Genomic DNA, 15,986 nt, shown 5'->3' with positions numbered 1-15,986 from the left:
TGACGTCATACACAATAGAAATCAAAACATTCAGATATTCGTTGCTGGCGTGTTACTTTGTTGATTACTTGTTGCTCACGTTACAGCTGAAGCCTTGATAGTCGAAACGTTCACCTGACGAAGTAAATCCGCAATTGAAAAGTAAAGAGACGGATTTTATTCTTCAGTTTCCCAGCGGAATTCTTTTTCGATGCTAACACAGTTGAAGTTAGTTTTTCTTTAGAATTAGGGTGTGAGTGGTATTGTGTCCTTTCTCTGTGTACATCTACATGATTACTCTGCAATTCACGATTAAGTGCCTGGCAGAGGATTCGTCGAACCACCTCCAAGTTATTTATCTACCGTTGCACTCTCGAATAACGATGACAATTCCTTCCTTTGTAGGTGACCGCCAACAAAATATTTTCACAATCTGGGAGGAATATGGTGATTAAAGTTTCATAAGAGGAGCTCACCGATACAAAAAACGAGTTTCTTTTAATGACTGCCACCCCAATTCACGTATCGTATCCATCGCGCTCTCTTCCCTATTTCGCGATGACACAAAACGAGCTGCTGTTCTTTGAACTGTTCCGATACCCTCCACCGATTTCACCTAATGCGAACCCCACACCGCATAGCAATACTCCAGGAGAAGGCTCACAAACGTAGTGTAGGTAGTCTATTTAGTAGGTCTGTTGCTTTTTCTAATCGTGGAAAAAACTTTACCAACAACATTTTCTGTATTGTTGTTCCAACTTAAGTTACTCCTAACTGTAGTCCATAAGTATTTAGTTGTATTTGCAGCCTTAAATTTGTGTGATTTATCTTGTGACCGAAATTTAGCGGATTCACTTTACTGCTGCTGTGGATGACTTCACACTTCTCATTAGGTAGCATCACTAGCCATTTGATCGCATCGTACAGTCATCATCATCATCACCACCACAGGTATCTTGTCTAAATCGTTTCGCAATTTGTTTTGATCATCTGATGACCTTATAAGCCGGTAAATGGCAGCATCATCTCCAAACTGTCTAGGCCGCTCAGATTCTCTCGTAAATCCTTTATGTAGATCAGAAATAGCAGACGGCTCATAACATTTGCTTTGAGAACGCCAGATATTACTTCTGCTTCACTCGATGACTTTCCGTCGATTACTACGAACCATTACGTCTCTGACAGGAATCCAATTTCACAACCGAAGCGGTAGTCCATAGACACCCAATTTTCTTACAAGTCGCTTGTGGAGGACGGTGTCAAATCCCTTCTGGAAATGTAAAAATATAGAGTCAATTTGACACCCCTGTCCATAGCACTTACTTCTTCCTGAGAATAAGGACCTAGTTGTGTTTTACAAGAACAATATTTTCTGAAACCGTGTTGGCTGTCTATCAATAAGTCGTTTTCTTAGAGATTACTAGTGATGTTCAAACACAGTTTACCCTCCAAATTCATGCTGCAAAGCGGCGTTTTTGATAGGGGCCTGTAATTCAGTGGGTTACTCCTACCTCCTTTCTTGGGTACTGGAGAGACTTACGCAAATTTCTAGTCTTTAGGTACGGATTTTCGGAAGAGCAAACGGGTGTATATGATTGTTAAATATGGATCTATTTTATGAGCATAAGCTGAGATAAACCTGACTGTATACAGTTAAGACAGAAGACCTTTGGATTACTTCAGCTACTTTGCCACACCGAGGGTATCTAATTTTAAATTCTCATGTTGGGAGATGTTCTTGGTTCGAAATAGGGACCATTTACTTCATTTTTTTGTTGAAGGAATTTCGGAAAAACTTATTTAGCAACTCCGCCTTAGTGGCAGTGCCATCGGTAATATCACCACTGATGTCGCGAAGTGAAGGTTTTGATTGTGTCTTTTGGCTGGTGTACTTTGTGTACGACGAGAATCTCTTTGGATTTTCTGCCAGATTTCGAGACGGAGTCTCGTCAAGGAACGAATGTCAAGCATTTTGCATTGAAGCTCGCGCTACGTTTCGAGCTTCTGTAAAACGTCGCTAACTTTGGGGGTTTTGTGTCCTTTTAAAATTAGCATGCGTTTTCGTTCCATCGGCAACAGTATTCTGACCAGTTTGGTGTACCATGGGGTATCAGTATCATCCCTTGCTAATTTATTTGGTATAAGTCTCTCAATAACTGTCATTCTTAGAGTCTGTGTACACCACGTCTAGTCTACGATTACATATTCGGATTGGAAGAAGTGGAGACTGTCCGTTGGGAAGGCCTCATGCGAATATTTTTGTCTTTTTTAAAATTATCATCCTTTAAAGAATGAAACAGACTAAGACAATAGATATGGAATTGATTCCTTAGTTATACACTACTGGCCATTAAAGTTGCTACACCACGAAGATGACGTGCTACGGACGCGAAATTTTTCCGACTGGCAGAAGATGCTGTGATATGCAAATGATTAGCTTTTCAGAGCATTCACACAAGGTTGGCGCCGGTGGTGACACCTACAACGTGCTGAATGAGGAAAGTTTCCAACCGATTTCCCATACACAAACAGCAGTTGACCGTCGTTGCCTGGTGAAACGTTGTTGTGATACCTTATGTAAAGAGGAGAAATGCGTACCAGCACGTTTCCGACTTTGATAAAGGTCGGATTGTAGCCTATTGCGATTGTGATTTATCGTATCACGACATTCTGCTCGCGTTGGTCGTGATCAAATGACTGTTTGCAGAATATGGAATCAATGGGTTCAGGAGGGTAATACGGAACGCTGTGCTGGATCCCAACGGCCTCGTATCACTAGCAGCCGAGATGATAGGCAGCTTATCCGCATGTCTGTAACGGATCGTGCAGCTACGTCTCGATCCCTGAGTCAACAGATGGGGACGTTTGCAAGACCACAACCATCTGCACGAACAGTTCGACGACGTTTGCAGCAGCATGGACTATCAGCTCGGAGACATGGCTGCGGTTATCCTTGACGCTGCATCACAGACAGGAGCGCCGGCGATGGTGTACTCAACGACGAACCTGGGTGCACGAATGGCAAAATGTCGTTTTTTCGGATGAATCCAGCATCACGATGGTCGCATCCGTGTTTGGCGACATCGCGGTGAACGCACATCGGAAGCGTGTATTCGTCATCGCCATACTGGCTTATCACCCGGCGTGATGGTATGGGGTGCCATTGGTTACACGTCTCGGTCACCTCTTGTTCGTATTGATGGCACTTTGAACAGTGGACGTTACATTTCAGATGTGTTACGACCCGTGACTCTACCCTTCATTCGATCCCTGCGAAACCCTGCATTTCAGCAGGATAATGCACGACCGCATGTTGCGGGTCCTGTACGGGCCTTTCTGGATACAGAATATGTTTGACTGCTGCCCTGGCCAGCACATTCTCTATATCTCTCACCATCTCACCAATTGAAAACGTCTGGTCAATGGTGGCCGAGCAACTGGATCGTCACAATACGCCAGTCATTACTCTCGATGAACTGTGGTATCGTGTTGAAGCTACATGGGTAGCTGTACCTCTACACGCCATCCAAGCTCAGTTTGACTCAAAGCCCAGGCGTGTCAAGGCCGTTATTACGGCCAGAGGTGGTTGTTCTGGGTGCTGATTTCTCAGGATCTATGCACCTAAATTGCATGAAAATGTAATCACATGTCAGTTCTAGTATAATATACTTGTCCAATGAATACCCGTTTATCATCTGCAGTTCTTGTTGGTGTAGCAACTTTAATGGCCAGTAGTGTAGATTTGCAAAAGTCTTTTCACACCGTTCCTCACAAGCAGCTTATTATTGTATCGTGTGCGGTGGGAATGATTGTGGTTATGCGAGTCGATTCGTCATATCATGCCTGGAAGGTCACAGCTGGTAGTCACTGACACACAGTCGTCGAATGGTATTAAAGTTATATGTGGAGTTCCCCAAGAGAGCATCTTATAGCCTCCGACGCTCCTGCAAGTCAATTTAAACGGTGTAGCAGACAATCTGAGTTGCCTTCCTGGATTGTTTGCAGACGACGCTTCGTTTACCGTCTGGTAAAATCGCCGGGAGATCATAATAAATTGCAAAAGAATTTTGACGTGATATCTCCACGGTACGAAAAGGACAATTTACTCTAATCAAAGAAAGCTTGACGTCATCCACATCACAGCTAGAGCTTCTTTAAATTTCGGTTACGCGTTATCGTCAAAATTTATAGGTAGTCGATTCAACGAAATACCTACTGATTACAGTTGCGAACATCTCAGACAGCAAAGATCACATAGAAAATATTGTGGGGAAGCAGAAGTGCTTTTGGTTGATTGAATGTACTAGGACTGTACGTCCTCTTCAGCACTATTAAGATCTAAGGTCATCAGTCTCCTAGAGCTTATAACTACCTAAACCTAATTAAGGACATCACACACATCCATGCTCAATGCAGGATTCGAACCTGCGACCGTAGCAGTCGCGCTGTCCCGAACTGAAGCACCTAGAACCGCTCGGTCACCACGGTCGGCCGAGATCTTTTCACGAAATTTCAGTCAGCCGTTTTCTCCTTTTAAAGTCTATATATTTGGCTGACACTCACATACACAGGGAGAAATGACCTTCCTAAAGTGCAAGAGAAGTCAGAGAGCTCTCAAGAGACCATTTAGGTGTTCGTTTCTGCCACGGGCTATTTGAGAGGGCAACGGCAGAACCCTGTGCCAGTCAAGTGCGTATTGAAAAGTCATTATGTGTACGTAGATGTAGATGAAGTAAACTTGCCAATACTGGCAGAATACTTTCGTTAGAAATTAACACAAATTTTTCTCGTAGTGAGAATAGTCTTGCAAGAGAGATATTTTGTAACTACTCGCAGCATGACACAAAGTACACTGGTAGCTCGTGAATCCACTCCGTAGCCCTGACATCGTGAACGTAACAACAACCAATCTAAAGATCCACCAAAATATAATATAAGAGCAATAGAGTTCAGTCAACCGCCAATAATAACTGTGAGAATATACAGCCACATGAGAATCCCATATCACACCTAGGTGAGTGCAGTTCTGTTTTACTGTTGTGACGGGACACCACGGACCGAAAGTGATTGGGCTCCGCCTGTGGCGAAATACGGTAGGGGAGTGACACCTGCAGTGCAAGACGGTTGTTGGAGTCCATGACAGCGACGGCTCTAGGGTATGGATTCCGCAGTCTGAAGGCAGAGACGCAGCACGTACTATACACATTATGGCTTGCATATCTGTGTGACCATCTTCACTCTAGCCCGCCCAGGTAGCCGCGAGGTCTAACGCGCTGCTTCCCGAGCGGGAAGGCGTACCGGTCCCCGGCACGAATCCGCCAGGAGAATTATTGTCGAGGTTCGGTGTGCCGTCCGGTCTATGGATGGTTTTTAAGGCGTTTTTCCATCTGCCTCGGTGAATGCGGGCTCGTCCCCCTTATTCTGCCTCTGTTACACTACGTCGGCGATTACTGCACAAATACGGTTTCCACGAACGCGTACACCATAATTTCTCTACCACGCAAACATTTGTGCTTACACTCGTCTGGCATGAGACGTTCCTGGCGGGGGGGGGAGGGGGGGGGGCACTGGGGGCTGAACCACACAATAACCCTGCCCTGGTTTCGGTGTGGGGTGGTGGTGGGGTGGGTGGACTGCTGTAGCCTGTGTGGGGTTGTGAACCACTGAGACCTACGGCGGGACTAAGGCACTCCGTCGTTTCTGGGTCGCCGGGTTAATACATACACACATACATACACATTCTATGGTATATGCAGAAATGTCTGGCTCCATCATTTCAAAATCATGAAGGTATAAGACCAAGGTATATATACAAGATATCACATTTGTAATAGTGTCCAGCGCCGTATGAATGTAAATAGTCGAGGGGTTTTCTAGGAACTGGAGGCCACATCAGAGGGCATCTCACCATGTTTACATATGCAGTATGTGCAGGAACAGTGGCGAACGTTCTGTTGCCTGTTTTAGACAGCGCCAGCATTAAGTGCAGAGACTTGCCTCTGTAGACGGAATAAATTTCTCTGACGTTGTAGGACGGAAACAGAATTGGCTGGACTGTGTTCTGCATTCATCTCGTACTGTTCATTCTGACCTAACAAACCGTTCCCTATATCGTTGTGCTCGGCATTGGAGTGCTGACCGATGAAACGTCGCTTACTCCTCCTTTCTCTTGGTGATATCAGGTATCTCCACGGGTAGACATGTTAATCTGTGCATGCTAATGTCAGGGGTAGAGGATGGCCTGATGTCTTTCCTGTAACCTCCGTTCCTACACTTTTCACGCCCCCTCACCCTGGGACCGAATTTGTATAGTGCATCTGTCTGCGTCTAGTGTTATCCCATGTGAAACTCCAACTTTTTTTTTTTTGGACCACTATTAACATCATCGATATATTTGTAAAAATGCATGGTGACACAGTGCTGTCTTTCTAAATATTTATTCACAACAGGTTTCAATTACAGAAAATCTTCACAGCGGAAAAATGTGAGAACGGATCCGTTATGTTTGCGGAGCATTAACTCAGGAGGTACGTGGATACATCTACATCTACTCTGTTATTCACAATAAAATGCCCGGCAGAGGGTTCAGTGAACCACGTTCAAGCTGTCTATCTACCGTTCCACTCTCGAACGGCGCGCAAGAGAAACGAACACGTAAATTTTTCTGTGCGTTTCCTGATTTCTCTTATTTTACCGAGATAATCATTTCTCCATATGTAGGTGGGTGCCAACAGATAGTTCTCTCAATCGGAGGAGAAAACTGGTGATTGAAATTTCATGGGAAGATCCCGTCGCAACCAGAAATTCCTTTCTTTTAATGGTTGCCACTCCAATTCACGTATCATGTCTGTAGCACTATCTCTACTATTTCTCAATAGTACAAAACGAGCCGCCCTTCTTTGTACTTTTTAGTAGACCTGTTGCACCTTCTGAGTGCTCTACCGATAAATCTCAGTGTTTTGTTTGCTCCAACCACAACATTAGCTATGTGTTCGTTCCTCTGTAGGTTATCTGTAATTGTAATCACAAAGTATTTAATTACTATTAAAAACAGTCTTGATCACGATTTATTTTATAAGGTGACCGGTTTCGACCACTACTGTGGTCATCTTCAGACCATTGAGTGGGAACCCCTTTCTGTTGTGATTCTCCAACAGAAAGGGGTTCCCACTCAATGGTCTGAAGATGACCACAGTAGTGGTCGAAACCGGTCACCTTATAAAATAAATCGTGATCAAGACTGTTTTTAATAGTAATTATTTACAAGACATTGATCACTGCTGATTCCCATAATGCATTCAAAAGTAATACAAAGTATTTAGTTGAACTTACAGGCTTAAGATTTATGTGGCTTATCGCGTAATCGACATTTAGCTGATTTCCTTTAGTACTCATGGGAAGAACTTCACACTTTTCTTTATTTAGTGTCAATTACTACTTTTCGCACCAGACCGGTATTCCCATGATTGGATGTGGGAAACTGCCTGAAAACCGCATCCATGCTAACCGGGGCACAAGCCTCCTTCGTTACTCATCCGGGTAGGTTCATATGAGGGCTGGAGCTCCCCAGTCCAGGAAGCGTTGTGTTAACGCCCGCTGTTATCCTGTCATTTCAGTGGAAGGTCGTGTACTGACAATATAATAATGGGTTGAATAAAAAGTGGTGGCAATACGAATCTAATTCATACCAGACTTTATTGACAGACGTTCACGTATTACATGCCCTCAGTATAGTCGCTTTGCATCTCCATCACCTCCCACCACAGAGATAGAAGGCGTCGTACAGAAGCAGAGCGTTCATCTCAGACTATGTCTCGCACGGACCGCCCAACGTCACGTATGTGCTCTCGTCTTGTGTTCTAATGTCTGTCACAAAGAGGTTCCTTCTTTTTTGCGAACGGGCCTAAATCGCACAGACTCGTATCTATTGAAAATGGTGGATGTTGCAGCATCTCCCGTCCCACGTACGGAGGTGCTCCTGCAAGGGTTTCGTTCTGTGGCCTTGTTCACTGTCATACAGGATGATGCGATGTACTGCCAAAAGGAAACATTATTGTGCTCCCCAACTACGTGCCGCTTCATACTTGATCCACACATGTCATTTGTATTTCCTACACATACTGCACTCGAACTGGCTTCCCTCACTTTCAGCCAGTACACACAACAACTGACCCAAACACATCCGTAGACGCTCATTGCACTACGCCAGCTGAACTTCTATCAGCTACAGACAGCGGGCATGTCATGTGTCGCACATCCTTCATGTTACGGCAGAAACGACACTGCTTATTATCCAGCTCATGTATTTCTGCTCGCACTACTAAAATTTCTTACTGCACAACAGTTCAGATCAGACGCTGTTGGGTATTAGAATCTAGTAAGGAAACATAGTGTACGTAGATACCAAATCTAACTTCTTTAATCGTTGCTTACATATTTTGAAAGCCTGCGACTACACTGAGAAGGTGATAGGACAGCGGCAATGACATATACAGATGGCGGCAACATCCAGTACATGAGGTATAAAAGAGCAGTACATCGGTGGAGCTGCCATTTGGAAAGGTTTCCAACGTGATTATGACCGCACGATGAGAAACAACGGATTTGGAACACGCAATGGTAGTACACGCTTGGGACATTCCATTAGGAAAACTGCTAGGGAACTCAGTATTCCGATTTACTGTGTGAGGAGTGTGCGGAGAATGCTGAATTTCAGCCACCTCCTCTCAGCACGGACAACGCAATAGCCGACGACCTTCCCTTAACAATCGAGAGCAGCAGCGTGTGCTTGGAGAGAAACAACCGAAGAAATCAACATGGGACGTACAACTAACGTATCAGTTAGGACAATGTTGAGAAATGCGATAGTCTATGGCACCAGATGACCGACGCGAGTGGTTTTGCTAACAGCAGGACATCACCCGCAGTGCCTGTCCTTGGCTGGTGACCATATCGGATGGAACCTAGACGACTGGAGAACCGTGGCCTGGTCAGCTGAATACCGATTTTAGTTGCTAAGAACTGATGGTAGTGTTCGAGCGTGTCGCAGGCGCTACGAATCCATGGACCCAAGTTGCCAAAAAGGCACTGTGCAAGCTAGTGGTGACTCCATAGCTGTGTGGACTGTGGTGATATGGATTGGACTAGATCCTTTGGTCCAACTGAACCGATCACTAACTGGAAATGATTATGTTCGGCTACTAGGAAACCATTTGCAACCATTCATGAACTTCATGTTCCCAAACAACGATAGAATTCCTATGAATGGCATTCCGCCATGTCTCCGAGAAAGAATTGTTCACGTTTGGTTTGAAATTCATTCTGGACAATTCGAGCAATTTATTTGGCCACCAGATCGCCCAACAAGAGTCCGATAGAACATCTATGGGACACAATCGAGAGGTCAGTCCCTGCACGAAGTTCTTCCAACCAATTCACGTCTAAAGGCATTCACTCGTCCGCGCCACTTTTATTTGCCTCAGCCTGTATAAATTCTCGAAACGCATCTTGCTACGCATGAAAAATTAGATAACAAGTGAAGTCTTTTATTTTTAGAAAGTAAAACTATACAATTGGTGTGTGGCCACTTGCTACACTTCTGTGGGTGTTGCTCCTTTTCTTCCTCGACACCGCATTCTCAATCCGCCGTCGCTGACTCCTAGGCACAATCAGCTCTCATCACAACACAAATTTAGACTGTTTGTTCTTCCGCTTGGCTCTTTCCGTGCAACATCATACTTTGCCTGGGAACGGCTTTCTTGCATGTAGCTCAGTTGTCTGCCAGCTGTTCAATTGTTGAGTGCTTAAGCGTTTTGTATTAAATCGTATTTTATACTTGGTTCTTGGTGCTGCGCAATAAATCACAGCCTTAACTGATCATTATTAGTGCTGCGTTGTGTTTCGAATGAATGTCTTAGGAGGCGTTCCTTCTACATCTTCCACAACTGCATTTTCGGCACGTGCATACTAAGTAGTTTCTTAGTGAGACCTTTTAAGCGCTGAAAATTTTATTTTAATGATAGAAGCAGTGCACCATTTGCGCGCTCGTCAGGCCGTGAACGAGTTATTATTTTTAATTTATCGTTTAAGTAATGTGCAGTGCTTCACTGGAATTAATGAAACGCAAAATAAATTGTGAACAATATTAAAAGAAAGATAAAAATGGGATAAATGGAAATCCAACAAAAACTGTGAAACGAAGGCTTTCCTGCACGCTGGGAGGTACATGAAACCAACAGTTTGCCAGAAAGTGATCAGTATGACAACGAGCTGCTCCTATGCTATTTCTGAGATATGTCTGTTTTTTATGTATAAATTTAGCTAGCTATGGACCGCATACAACTTAAGACTTATGGTGTCTCTTTTTCTTCCTTTTCTTCCCAGTTCTTCTTCATTTTCTCTCTAACTGCATATCGCTGCTCATCTGTCCACACACTCTTGGGTCGTGGTTTTGGCTCATCTTATTCATAGTTTGAGTTTTCTATAAGTAGCCTGAAGTGAATACTGTCAGGTATTATTTCTTCTGTAACACCTGTTTTATTGCCATCATTCTTTACTCCTCCTATCCATCCTACAGTTTTTTTTCGGCTTGCTAACGCAATTAAAAATTTTCTTTGCAATCCATGTTTCTTCCATTCCTTTTAAATGTCCATAAAATTTTTGCGTCTCTTCCTCATTGTATCTGTGATCTTTTATGTATTTTTGTGAAAATAATTATTTCTCCTTTTAGTAAACATATCTTTATTGTTGTTCTCGGGACCTAGATTTTTTCTTAGTATATTTCTCTCTCTTTTTTCTAGTTCTCTTAACTCGCCTTTCTTATTCAATGTTAGGCAATCTGATCCATATGTTGCTTGTGGCCCAATAAGGGAATTATAATGTCTAATCTCGCTTGTATGGATGTTGATTTCTTATTGTAGTAGTATTGTGTTATTTTATTTGCACATTCTAACTTTTTTAGCCTCTATTTATTTACTGTGTTATCCAGTCGATTGGTTTGGATCCACTCCCCAAGGTATTTGAATTTATCAACTCTTTCAATTTTTCCATACTTTCTTTTCATACACTTTTCTGCATTATGTTTGTGTTCTATATACTCGATTTTTTCATAGGTTATTTTTAGCCCAGTCATTTCAGCAGTCTCGTGTAACAGATTAAGCATAACTGTTGCGTAGTTTCGGTTTACAGTTAACAATGCCATATCATCCGCAAGGCTAAATATTTCACTTCAAATTTGTTCTTTCCTTGGCCCATGCTTATACCTTTTGTGCCTTTGTTTTCAATGTGCTTTCCCATATTTTCAGTATTTTGTCCGAAAGCAAGTTAAAGACAATTTGGGACAGTCCATCTCCTTATGGAACTCCTGTTTTGATTTTGAATAGTTCAGAAATTTCACCTTTAAACTTAATCCTTGATGATGTATCTGTGAGCGTTTGTTCAACAAGTCTTCTGGTGTTTTCGTCTATCCCTGATTAATAAAGTATCTGTAATAGTGATTGTCTGTCTTCTGAGTCGTAGGCATTCTTGAAGTGTACGAAAGTAACTACTATACTTTTATTTTGTATATCCATCACGCTCAAAATCGTTTTTAAACTAAGAACCTGTTCAGCACATCATCCTCCTTTTCTAAATCCTGATTGACAATCTCCTATATTAGATCCAGCTAGTTCCTCTATTCTATTTAAAAGTGCTTTAGACAGCATTTTGTGTATTACTTGTAACAAGGATGTACCACTGCAGTTGTTGGTATCTGTTTTATCCCCTTTTTTATGCAGATAATGGATCAATGCTTGATTCCAGTCATTGGATATGATTCCTTTTGTCTAAATGTCTTAAATTATTTTGCGAATTTTCTACTAACCGGATAAGCACCTTAGTTTCCACATTTCTGCTACTATCCCATGCTCTCCTGGTGCTTTGTTATTCTTCAATGCTTTTCTATTTCATTTAATATAGGTCGTTCCGATGGTGGATTTTCATGTTTCGGTTTCTGAAACTGTAATCTGTCATTAGGCTCTTCACAACTTAATAGATTTTCCAAGTATTCAACTAGAATTTGGCAGTTCTCTTTATTGCTTAAAATCATTCCTCCATTTTCATCATTATCTGCTTTATGTATTGTAATATTCGACAACATTATATTCGTAAATATACTATCTTGTTAGATCAACGTCGACTAAAGAAAACAACTGTAGTTTGTGGTGATCGTTTCGTGAGCCTCTGATATCAAAAAAAATTGTGGAACAACACATAAGGTGGAAAATTTCTTTTATTAATACCGCAGAACGATTCAGACCTTGCCGTATAGCCTCTTCACTGTAAATGGCAGCAAGCATAAAATTGTGTGACAAATATTGACTACACCAGGGTAGCATGACATTCAGAACTCAAAGAAGATTGAGGCAAGTAGTATCCATCTAACAAAAATGCTTAGATTTTTTAGTTTCTTAAACAAGGAAATCAAGGAAAGAGCCCCTTCTCAATGGAACACGTTTCAACCACCGTCGTTTCTATTGTGACAATTTACTTTTACCATTTCTAACAAATGAGCTTCTGCAAGGCATAACAGAATTAGATTCAAAGTAGTCGGTGAAATATAGGGCAGTAATAACGTACAATCAGAGTATCCGAAAGAGAACTGCACAAATTGTCTCTGAGATCATGAAACCAGTTGATGAGTTATTTGTGCTTATTGTGGCGCAATGCAATTTCTGGAATTGAGTAAGCCACTTTAAAACGTTCTATTACATACTAGTACATAAAACTCAGCAGTTAAATGTTAAATGGATTTTTAAATTGCTACAGTTATACCTTCAGTAATTCATATCTTCTACATGATCCCAATGGCTTGCTGCACCTGGTACAAAATGTAAATTTCCTGTAAGCACCCAGCATCTGACGATAGGCTGCTATGGTTCGAAGGCTGTGGAAAAGGTTTATTTAAAAAGCACCGTCAAGCAAATAGTCGCAATGTCACATACAGAGGATATGTGTTCATGTATTCGTCCACTGACGATCTCAGTAGCTTCATCTTTGCATATAACGGAATATGTCAAATCAGTACAGGTGGTGCGGCAGCTATAGGTGACTTAATAAATTCGCTTTTAGCTACTGGAGAGTTAATCAGAGACAATAAACTCGACTTTGTTTTCCTGGACAGACAATAGTACGAACGACGTTGGTACGCCGTGCCCTTGCTCATCGTACTATAATGTCTACTATAATTCATCCAGTCATCAAACGGCTAGGAGTGAACCATAGATATTACAACATTGATGATTGCAGACTGTTGTGAAACTGAGGCAAAACATTTGGTGAAGAAGTATGAAATGGATAAGCTAGAGAAAGTTAAACTGGTTATCCGCTTGCCACTGAGCACTGACTGACCTCTGTACGAATGGCTGCTAGCTCTCGACAGCTGTAGGTCCTATATACGGCGGCTACTCACGTAGACATAATGCGAGGAAAATCAAAGACTATCACTCAGACAATGGCCAACTGTTCTGTATTACTAACGAAATTACGGCCGCCAGTTGTGATAGTTTGGTGACTGGGAACTCTTTAATTCTCTAGTCTCGAGGGAAGTTTTGGAAGTGACTCGTTATGTGATACAGATTTTACTTTCAAAATATGTGCAACTAGCGCGATGAACCCCAACGACTTCAAGTAATGCGTGATAAACATTGTGCGTTTTAAAATATATTTATTCACTGCCGGATTTGATCATGCGCCATCTTCATTGTGGATAATATCGTCTAACAACTTCACGTGGCAAACATGCTATTTAACCAGGGAAGTATGCGCCTTTTTTCAAGGATGGGCCCCTCCACGCCCACACCATCGTGGTGACCAAACCAAAAGTTCTACTGTCACCTCCGTAAACATGCTAGTTTTTGAATCAGGCGTCACAGGATGCGGGCTGTGATGTTGTCCATGCATCTGGGTAAGATTACTCATTAATATGGTCCAGCAGGAGATAGAAGTGGACGAAAACGATTGAAGGGTAGCAGTTGTAAGGGAAGAGGAAAAAAAGTGCCAAGGCAAGAGCCAAGGGAAAAAAATCTGCGACAGTAGGGCGGGTAGTAAGGGCAGTAGCGGCTTGGTATCTGCGACAGTGCATGAAAGGTGTGGTTGTGTTAGTTCGAGGTATCGTGCATCGTTACCTTTGTCGTTGTTGTAGCTTGTTGCGGCGCTTTCTGCAGTTGCTGCGTCCGTGCAACAGGTAAAGGTCGTTGTAGATTAGTGGGCGATCGGCCGTAGATCGGCTCACAGACGGTGTAGGGGGTGTGTGTGGCTGGTTTGCGTGCTGTGTTCAGTACGGTTTCCCTGCGGTTGCCTGTTTTTCGGCTGGTCGCACATCTGGGTTTCCAGTAACAACTGTGTTGCAGGGGCTCGCCAGTACTGTCGTGTTAGTGTTCTATGGACCATAGATGTTTCGTTCCTAGCCAGTAATGTCTTTGGTCTACTATGCTTCCATCTATGGTTGTGGAAGTATGCGCCATTGCTGATTGCTTAAAGGGCATTTATAGCATGTAGTTACAATAGCTATAAATCGGTAGTGGACAGATGTACTGTAAGATGTATTTCTCCAAGAGCTGTTAAAAATTTAAAAATTTCTGTTCTCTAACGAGCCATAGCCACACCCAAAGTTCGACTTTCAAAACTAACAACCACGTAGCAGTGCACTATGCAGGACTCACTTTGACGCAGGTTACTGTCATTCACAACGATCGTATCAGATATTTTTAGTGGCCGTCACGTACTCAAAATCATCAACTGCTATGAAGAACATTTATTGCTGCCATCACCTTCAGTGTTCACGTACGTAACAGCCATGAAATCTTACAATGTAGCCTTGCTGAAAGTACTATAAATGATGCGGACCTATGTTTGCGCTACTCATAGAATAAGTATTTTAGCTATTCACGTTAATAGGTATATTAACAGTAGGTAGAAAACTAAACAGAAAGGAAAAGTTCCCTTTACTCTTAGTAGTATTTCAACCCAAAATATAGAACCTGTGTTGTCTTACTCTTGAGGGAGTAGTAGAGCTGACACTCGTGGAAGCCTCTGTACTTTTACTCAACTGTTGATTTCACTTTTATTGCAGCCAGACGCTCCTTTATCCGATTTACATTCTAATGTAGTGTTCACAAAATCGTTTTAGGCAGTTGTGAGTCACTGTCAATTGATAGTGACTCGTCACTAAATCGAAACAGATTGTATGAAAAATAGTGAAACAGCCAATCAGATCTATATGTGATTTCACGGCTTCAGAATCCAGCCTGCTGCCTTGAATTTTAAAACTTTTCCCATACAAAATAATAACAAGGACGGGGTTGTTTGTAAGTGGCCTACCCTTACAACCACTCGGCGTTATTAATTACAACAGCTAACTTCTTTACGCTCAATGAAGTCCAGTATTCAGGAAATGACCGTAGGGGAGGAGATGCAGGAGACCTGAATCACCATATTAGCCCAGGTTTTAGTGGAGATGGTTTGCCATTGCCGTCCTCAGAACTCTTATGGAGTGCCGAGCTTGTACCTGTGTCGTGTGGATCACTGTGACGTGGGCCTGTGCAGTGCAGTGTTGGATTTGCTTCGTTATGAATAAAGGAAAGGAAGAGGGTTAAACCTGTTAACCGGCACATAGCCTACCCCTCCGTAAATGCACCAGTATGCATGTCCCCACCCGATTCACGAATCGCCATCAACAGTGTCACATGTCTTCAGTTAGTGAGACACTTCTCTCGTCCCTGCTAAAATATTTGCAGTGTCAAGTTTCCATCATCAGGATTCGAACCAGCGTACCCCCGAATCAAGTATCACTACACAAGTTTACGTCAGCGACATCAGCTACGGCGGGAGCACTTTACTACAAAATATTGAAAAATTGTCGTGAATGGCTGCCTAGGAGAAGGCACGTTTCTTACAATGAGGAAAAAATGCGGGTTGTACCGTTCTGGCAGCAGCCTTGCCGCAGTGCGTACACCGGTTCCCGTCAGATA

Source organism: Schistocerca piceifrons, chromosome 8 (assembly GCF_021461385.2).
Source record: "Schistocerca piceifrons isolate TAMUIC-IGC-003096 chromosome 8, iqSchPice1.1, whole genome shotgun sequence".
Lineage (NCBI taxonomy): Eukaryota > Metazoa > Arthropoda > Insecta > Orthoptera > Acrididae > Schistocerca > Schistocerca piceifrons.
Note: the sequence above shows the minus strand (reverse complement) of the source record.